Below are 10,081 nucleotides of genomic sequence, written 5' to 3' on the forward strand. Positions count from 1 at the left end.
ACTGACCAGAGGATGGTGATTAACCACAGGACAGCGATTGACCACAGGACAGCAACTGACCACAGGACAGTGACTGACCACAGGACAGCTACTTACAGCAGGGCAGAGACTGACCACAGGACAGAGTCTGATCACAGGACAGCTACTTACAGCAGGGCAGAGACTGACCACAGGACAGAGTCTGATCACAGGACAGCTACTTACAGCAGGGCAGAGACTGACCACAGGACAGAGACTGACCACAAGACAGCTACTTACAGCAGGGCAGAGACTGACCACAGGATAGTGACTTACCACAGGACAGAGTCTGACCACAGGACAGCTACTTACAGCAGGGCAGCGACTGACCACAGGACAGAGACTGACCACAGGACAGCCACTTACAGCAGGGCAGAGACTGACCACAGGACAGAGACTGACCACAGGACAGCCACTTACAGCAGGGCAGAGACTGACCACAAGACAGAGACTGACCACAGGACAGCTACTTACAGCAGGGCAGAGACTGACCACAGGACAGAGACTGACCACAGGACAGATATTTGCCACAGGATAGCCACCTAACACAGTACATTTACTGACAACAGGACATGTGAGTGACCACAGAACAGCAACTGATCACAGGACAGCAACTGACCACAGGACAGCTACTGACCGCAGGACAGCCACTGACCAGTGGACGTTTACTGACCACAGGACAGTGTCTGACCACAGGACAGCTACTGACCACAGGATGAGAACTGACCACAGAATAGCGACTGACTGCAGGACAGCTACTGACCGCAGGACAGTGTCTGACCACAGGACAGTGTCTGACAACAAGACAGTGACTGACCACAGGACAGAGACTGAACGCAGGACAGCCACTAACCACAGTCTGGTGATTGATGGCAGGACAGTGACTGACCACAGGACAGCAACTGACCACAAGTCAGCAATTCACCACAGGACAGCAATTGTCCATTGGACAGTGTCTGACAACAAGACAGTGACTGACCACAGGACAGCGACTGACCACTGGACAGCGAATGACCAGAGGTCAGCGAATGACCACAGGTTGGCGACTGAACATAGGACAGAGACTGACCACAGGACAGAGACTTGCCACAGAACAGCTACTTACAGCAGGTCAGCAACTGACCATAGGTCGGAGACTGACCACAGGACAGTGTCTGACCACAGGACAGTGACTGACCACAGGACTGTCACTGACCACAGAACAGTGACTGATAACATGACACCTATTTACAGCAAGAAGGCAACTGACCACGGGACAGCCACTGACCACAGGACAGCCACTGACTGCAGGACATTTACTGACCACAGGACAGCCACTGACCACAGGACAGCCACTGACCGCAGGACATTTACTGACCACAGGACAGCGACTGACCACAGGACTGTTACTGACCACAGGACAGCGACTGACTGCAGGACATTTACTGACCACAGGACAGTGTCTGACCACAGGATAGCAACTGACCACAGGACAGTGTCTGACCACAGGACAGTGACTGAGCACAGGACAGTGTCTGACCACAGGACAGCAACTGACCACAGGACAGAGACTGACCACAGGACAATGTCTGACCACAGGACAGCTACTTACAGCAGGGCAGAGACTGACCATAGGACAGAGACTGACCACAGAACAGATACTGACCACAGGACAGATACTTACAGCAGGGCAGAGACTGACCATAGGACAGAGATTAAGTGCAGGATAGCAACTGACCACAGGACAGAGACTGACCACAGGACAGTGTCTGACCACAGGACAGCGACTGACCACAGAACAGAAACTGACCACAGGACAGATACTTACAGCAGGGCAGAGACTGACCATAGGACAGCGACTGACCACAGAACAGAAGCTGACCACAGGACAGATACTTACAGCAGGGCAGAGACTGACCATAGGACAGAGATTAAGTGCAGGATAGCGACTGACCAAAGGACAGAGACTGACCACAGGACAGAGACTTACCACAGGACAGCTACTTACATCAGGGCAGCGACTGACCACAGGATAGTGACTTACCACAGGACAGAGACTGACCACAGGACAGCAACTGACCACAAGACAGTGACTGACCGCAAGACAGAGACTGACCACACAACAGAGACTTGCCACAGGATAGCCACTGACTGCAGGACATTTACTGACCACAGGACAGTTACTGACCGCAGGACCGTTACTGACCACAGGACATTTACTGACCACAGGACAGCGACTGACCGCAGGACAGCCACTGACTGCAGGACAGTTACTGACCATAGAACTGTTACTGACCACAGGACAGCCACTGACCACAGGACATTTACTGATCACAGGACAGTCACTGACCACAGGACTGTTACTGACCACAGGACAGCTACTGACCGCAAGATGGTGACTGACCACAGGACAGCTACTGACCGCAGGACATTTACTGACTGCAGGACAGTGAATGACCATAGGTTGGTGACTGACCACAGGACAGCGACTGACCACAGGCCAGTGTCTGACCACAAGACAGCAACTGACCACAGGACAGAGACTGAAAACAGGACTGTTACTGACTACAGGACAGTAACTGACCGCAGAACAGTGAATGACCACAGGACAGCTACTTACAGCAAGATGGCGACTGACCACAGGTCAGTTACTGACCACAGGATAGCGACTGACTGCAGGACATTTACTGACCGCAGGACAGTGACTTACCATAGGTCGATGACTGACCACAGGACAGCGACTGACCACAAGACAGTGACTGACTGCAGGACAGAGACTGACCACAGGACAGCAGCTGACCACAGGACATTGCCTGACCACAGAACAGTGACAGACAACAGGACAGCTACTTACAGCAAGACGGCAACTGACCACAGGCCATTTACTGACTACAGGACAGCAACTGACCACAGGACAGTGTCTGACCACAAGACAGTGACTGACCACAGAACAGTGACTGATCACAGGACAATGACCGACCACAGGACAGTGACTGACCGCAGGATGGCCACTGACCCCAGGACATTTACTGACCACAGGACAGAGACTGACCACAGGACAGTGATTGTCCACAAGACAGTGATTGTCCACAGGACAGTGATTCACCACAGGACAATGACTGACCACAGGACAGCGACTGACCAGATGTTGTGAAGAGGGAAGACAGGAGAACCAATCCAAGACTGAACTGTTTTGAAATCAACTTACCGGTTGGTCTGGAGTACCATGAGCTGCAGCCTACAGGAGAGAGTGAAACAGATTAGAATCTCACTGTAAAGACGGGACAATCAGATTCATTCGCATTAGGGTAAGTCATGTCAACTAATTCAGTTGAATATTTGAGGAGGTCACTAAAAAGGTGGATAAGGGAGTGTCTCTGGATGTTATCTCTTTTGATATCTAAAAAGCCAAAAGTAAAATTGAACGGCAAAAATTAGTAGCAAAACTGAGAGAGAGAGCATGGAATTGGATGTGACTGTTTGACTTGGGTTAGAAATTGATTGGGAGGTAAAGGACGAAAGAGGACAGGAATTCCTGAAACGTGTGCAGGACTTACTTGATGAGCGTGTGTCCAGCCCCCTGAGGAAGGAAGCAGTGCTCAATGTGATGGAGTGGGCCAAGTGGAACATGTTTCAGTCCGAGATCATTTGGGAAACAGAAGTTTGGTTTAGAGTAGCTATGCAAAATTGGCAATGGGCAATCAAATGTGGAAAAATACTGAACAGAAAGGGGACTAAATTCAGTGAGATAAGGAATCTGGCCGCGGTCAATTGGAAATGAAGGTTGTCAGCTAAATGAGCAATGAGAGAACTTCAAAGAAAATATGGTTGGTGCACAGATGAGACACATGAGATGGAAAGGAAGGGCGCCTAAAGCCAGAGTTCCTTGGATGACAAGCGGTGCAGGGGTAGAGTTTCCATCTTGGACACATTCAGCAAATTCCAGCGCAATTGTATCGAAAATTGTGGCTGTTTTGAAAAGCGATGTTCCCCTCTCCCCCACCCCCACCTCGCCAAGATTTTTGCTCAGTCACAACATCGAACACAAAGCCAGGCATGAGACAGAGCAATTGGACACTGGAAAAAAGATGTTACTTTCAAAATATTCCTGGATATCTTTAAGAGCAGTAACTCAGAAGTTTGATTAATGCAACTGAAAATGGACTGATTGCAAAAATATAGCCACTTATAATCACAGCGTCAGTCCATGTAAGCAACCCAATTTTAAATTACTGAAAATAAGATTTAAAACACCTGCAGAACTGTTAGCCCGTTAGAATGGGTCACAGTAAATTAGTAAATTTAATTCATTGTAAACCTTTCAGCAAGTCCCCTTTTACATTCTTCCTCCCAAAGTGGAGAAGTTTCCAAACTGAGCTACAGCTGATACGAGAATAGGGAAGTGGGCTGAATGGCCATCTCTTTCAAGGAGGTGGCACAATGTCCACATGGCCTTTTCCTGAGTTGCCTTATTCAAAGGAAACACAAGTTTCCAGATGACCATCCCTTATTCCTTCCTGGAATTTAACTGTGTCAAACTCTTAAATTCTAATAAAACTGTATAAATATTACTGAATGAAGCTCAGATTTCAGGATGTGACATCAACGAGCTGTTGCCCCAGAACAGACAGTGGTGACAATCTGGGGCTCAGTGCACCTGCTGGCTGTAGGGGAGGAACAGGACCATACAGACCCTCGAGCCTGCTCCCCCATTCAGTACGACCCTGGCTGATCTTGGATTCAACTCCACTTTCCCCCCTGCTCTCCATACCCTGTGATTCCCTGAGAGACCCAAATCTGTCTATCCCAGCATTAATTATATTCAGTGATGGAGCATCCACAACTCTCTGGGGTAGAGGATTCCAAAGATTCTCAACCCTTAAAGTGAAGAAATTTCTCCTCCTCTCAGTCCTGAATAATTGGCCCCCTTATCCTGAGACTATGCCCCCCATGTTTTAGACTCCCCAACCAGGGGAAACAACCTCTCAGAGTCCACCCTGTCAAACCCCTTCAGAATCTTATACATTCCAATGAGATCACCTCATTCTTCTAAACTCCAGAGAATATCGGCCCAATTTACTCAGTCCCTCATCATAGACCAAACCCCTACTCCCAGGGGCCAACCTAGTGAACCTCGCTGTTCCAACCCCAAGGCAAGTATATCCTTCCTTAAATGTGGAGGCCAAAACTGTGCACAGAATTCCAGATATGGAGTCACAAAAGCCTGTACAACAGCAGCAAGTCTTGTTTATTCCTGTACTCCGATCCCCTAACAATAAAGGCCGACATACCATTTGCCTCTGTAATCACTTGCTGCTTCTGCCTGCTCACTTTCTGTGCTCCTTGTAAAAGTACACCAAGGTTCACTGAACATCAACACTTAGAAGTTTCACACATTTTAAAAAAGAATCTGACTTTCAAAAAGTGTAAAGTAAAACAACACTAGCCACATTATACTCTATCTGCCCCTTTTTATTTAACCACTTCACCTGTCTCTCTCTCTTCACAGCATCTGTGTCCTCATCACAGATTATATTCCCGCCCACTATGTACTGACAGCAAATCTGGATACATTATTCTCTGTCTCTTCAACGAAGACACTAACATGGATTGTAAAGAGCTGAGGCCCCAGTTCAATTCATTATCTGTAGAACTGTACCCCAGAGGGAGTCAGTGTGTGTAAAACTGTGGCCCAGTGACAGTTGTTGCCTGTCGAACTGTACCCCAGAGGGGGTAACTGTGCATGGAACTGTACCCCTATGAGCGTCAGTGCCTGTGGAACTGTACCCCAGTGAGAATCAGTGCTTCTGAATCTGTACCCCTGTGTGAGTCAGTGTGTATCAAACTGTACTTCAGTATAAGTCAGTATCTGTGGAGCTGGACTGCAGTGGGAGTCTGTGTGTGGAGCTATACTTCAGTGAGAGTTAGTGTCTGTGTAATTGTAACCCTGTGAGTGACAGTGTGTGTGGATCCAGCAACAGTATCTCAGTGAGAGTCAGCGAGTGTAAAACTGTACCACAGTGAGAGTCAGTATGTGTAGAACTGTACCCCAGTGAGAATCAGCGTTTGTGGGACTGTAACCTAGTGAGAGCCAGTGTGTGTAAAAATGTACCCTATTGAGAGTCCATGCCTCTGGAAATTTTTCCCAGTTAGAGTCAGTGCATGTGGGACTGTACCCAAGTGGGAATCAGTGCATGTGGAACTGTACCTCAGCGAGAGCTAGTGTGTGTAGAATTGTATCCCGTGAGAGTCCGTGCCTCTAGAAATGTACCCCAGTGTGGGTCAGTGTGTGCAGAACTGTACCTGAGTGAGAGCCAGTATGCGTAAAACTGTACCCCAGAGGCAACATGTGTTCATGGAACCGTATCCAAGTGAGAGCCAAGGTCTGGAACTGTGCTACAGTGGGAGTCAGTGTGCCTGGAACCCGTAGCCCAGTGAGTGCCAGTGTGTGTGTAGAACTGTACCCCAGTGAGAGTCAGTATTCTTCAATTGTATGTCAGTGAGAATCAATATGTGTAGAAGTGTACCCCAGTGAGAGTCAGTGTCTGTGGAACCCATACCCTAGTGAGAGTCAGTTTGTGTAGAACTGTATCCCAGTGAGAGTCAGTGTGTGTGGAACAGTACCCCTGTCAGAGGCAGTGTGTGCGAAAACCATACCCCAGTGAGAGTCAGTCTTTCTGGAACTATATCCCAGTCAGAGTCAGTGTGTGTAGAACTGTATGACAGTGAGAGTCAGTGTGTGTGGACCGTAACCCAGTGAGAATCACTGTATGTGCAACTGTGTCCCAGTGAGAGTCAGTGTGTATGGAACTGTACCCAGATGAGAGTCAGTGTGTGCACAACTGTAGCCCAGTGAGAGTTAGTGCAGGTGGAACTGTACCCCAGTGAGAGTCAGTGTGTGTGGAACTGTACCCAGATGAGAGTCAGTGTGTGTGGAACTGTACCCAGATGAGAGTCAGTGTGTGTGGAACTGTACCCCAGTGAGAGTCAGTGTGTGTGGACCGTAACCCAGTGAGAATCACTGTATGTGCAACTGTGTCCCAGTGAGAGTCAATGTGTGTGGAACTGTACCCCAGTGAGAGTCAGTGTGTGTGGAACTGTACCCAGATGAGAGTCAGTGTGTGTGGAACTGTACCCCAGTGAGAGTCAGTGTGTGTGGAGCTGTACCCCAGTGAGAGTCAGTGTGTGTGGAACTGTACCCCAGTGAGAGTCAGTGTGTGTGGAACTGTACCCCAGTGCGAGTCAGTGTGAGTGGTGCTGTACCCCAGTGAGAGTCAGTGTGTGTGGAACTGTACCCAGATGAGAGTCAGTGTGTGTGGAACTGTACCCCAGTGAGAGTCAGTGTGTGTGGACCGTAACCCAGTGAGAATCACTGTATGTGCAACTGTGTCCCAGTGAGAGTCAATGTGTGTGGAACTGTACCCCAGTGAGAGTCAGTGTGTGTGGAACTGTACCCCAGTGAGAGTCAGTGTGTGTGGAACTGTACCCCAGTGAGAGTCCATATCTTCCTTGCTGAAGCAGAAAGGGGAACGTGAAATTTGGTAAATTAAGGTGGGGGTGGCTGCTGGTGGAGTATAATTTCAGTTAATTGAGAGAAGTGGATAAATTCTCACCTGGTTGTGATGAATTATAGCGTGTGCATAGTCATCGTCTGGATTTCTTTGCTTAGTCTGGTGAAGAAGTGAAAAGATGTTAAAGCTGTGGTTGTACATGTGACATACAGCACTCAGAAATCAACAATCATCGGGAGTTTGGTCAGATACTGACCTCCCTCCTTGTCATATACCCCAGAGTAAGAGTAATGAGGTGAAATGCCCATTGCTGGCCAGGCCATTGTCCAGACAAACCTAATGCCTTTTCAGAGATGTTTTAAAAGAGAAGGAACTTGCACACAACCCAATCAGCCTTCTCTGGGTGTCCCATTCACTGAGGTACATTTGAGGGAATCTGTAGCCACTGGTGTAATGTAGCAGACGCAGCTGCCAATTTGTACACAGCAATGTCATCATGACTAGATAACCTGTTCTAGTCACGAAAATAAAAGCATAATACTGCGGATGCTGGAAATCTAAAATAAAACCAGAAAATGCTGGAAATACTCAACAGATTGGCAGCATCTGTGGAGCAAGAAATAGTTAACGTTTTAATTCTGTTTGACTCTTCATCAGAACTTTGACAGGTTAACTCTGTTTCTCTCCCCACAGACACTGCCAGACCTGCTGAGTTTTTCTGGCATTTTCTGGTTTTATATCTGTTTTAGCAATGTTGGTTGAGGGATAAATTTTGGCCAGGACACTAGGGAGAACTCCTTTGCTCTCCTCCCAATCACACCGTGGGATTTTTTTTTACATCCACTTGAGATGGGTGCCGGGCCTCAGTTTAACATCTCATCTGAAAGATGGTGTCTCTGACAGTACGGCACTCCCTCAGTACTGTCCAGCTGTGTGGGGATTGTGATCCTGAGCACATGAGGTGCACAGGGAGTGATCCCTGTACCTGGACAGTGAGCTTGAGACGCAACTAATATTGGGTGTTCAGTGTCATTACCATTGAGATGGCCAGATGGTTAAAGATCAGACCCCTCTAACAGCAAGTAAATAAAGCGCCAATGAAAGGGAAGGGTGTTGGTGAGGAAGCAGTGGCTAGGGTGAGGTTATGCAGCAATAGACCTACCGTCAAGTGTTGATCATCGCTTTGTTTCTCATCGGCACCTCTTGGCTCTCTCTGGAACAAGAAATCAAGTTCAAATCTCCAATTTCCAATCTCCTCACTCAGAAAATAACAATGTATTCATTGAAACAATGAACTATTCACAACAGTGCGGACCGCTGTGCGAGGGGAGTTTTACTGCTCGGTGTGCGAGGGGAGTTATACTGCCCGCTGTGCGAGGGGAGTTATATTGCCCGGTGTGCGAGGGGAGTTTTACTGCCCGGTGTGCGAGGGGAGTTATACTGCCCGCTGTGCGAGGGGAGTTATATTGCCCGGTGTGCGAGGGGAGTTTTACTGCCCGGTGTGCGAGGGGAGTTATACTGCCTGCTGGGCAAGGGGAGTTATACTGCCCGCTGTGCGAGGGGAGTTATACTGCCCGGTGTGCGAGGGGAGTTTTACTGCCCGGTGTGCGAGGGGAGTTATACTGCCTGCTGTGCAAGGGGAGTTATACTGCCCGCTGTGTGAGGGGAGTTTTACTGCCCGGTGTGTGAGGGGAGTTATACTGCCCGGTGTGCGAGGGGAGTTTTACTGCCCGGTGTGCGAGGGTAGTTATACTGCCAGCTGTGCAAGGGGAGTTTTACTGCCCGCTGTGCGAGGGGAGTTATACTGCCCACTGTGCGAGGGGAGTTATACTGCCCGGTGTGCGAGGGGGGTTATACTGCCCGGTGTGCGAGGGGGGTTATACTGCCCGGTGTGCGAGGGGAGTTATACTGCCCGGTGTGCGAGGGGAGTTATACTGCCCGGTGTGCGAGGGGAGTTATACTGCCCGGTGTGCGAGGGGAGTTATATTGCCCGGTGTGCGAGGGGAGTTATACTGCCCGGTGTGCGAGGGGAGTTATACTGCCCGGTGTGCGAGGGGGGTTATACTGCCCGGTGTATGAGGGGAGTTATACTGCTCGGTGTGCGAGGGGAGTTATACTGCCCGGTGTGCGAGGGGAGTTATACTGCCCGGTGTGCGAGGGGAGTTATACTGCCCGGTGTGCGAGGGAAGTTATACTGCCCGGTGTGCGAGGGGAGTTATACTGCCCGGTGTGCGAGGGGAGTTATATTGCCCGGTGTGTGAGAGGAGTTATACTGCCCGGTGTGCGAGGGGAGTTATACTGCCTGGTGTGCGAGGGGAGTTATACTGCCCGGTGTGCGAGGGGAGTTATACTGCCCGGTGTGCGAGGGGAGTTATACTGCCCGGTGTGCGAGGGGAGTTATATTGCCCGGTGTGTGAGAGGAGTTATACTGCCCGGTGTGCGAGGGGGGTTATACTGCCCGGTGTGCGAGGGGAGTTATACTGCCCGGTGTGCGAGGGGAGTTATATTGCCCGGTGTGCGAGGGGAGTTATACTGCCCGGTGTGCGAGGGGAGTTATACTGCCCGGTGTGCGA

Source organism: Carcharodon carcharias, chromosome 28, assembly GCF_017639515.1.
Source record: "Carcharodon carcharias isolate sCarCar2 chromosome 28, sCarCar2.pri, whole genome shotgun sequence".
In the NCBI taxonomy this organism is placed as follows: domain Eukaryota; kingdom Metazoa; phylum Chordata; class Chondrichthyes; order Lamniformes; family Lamnidae; genus Carcharodon; species Carcharodon carcharias.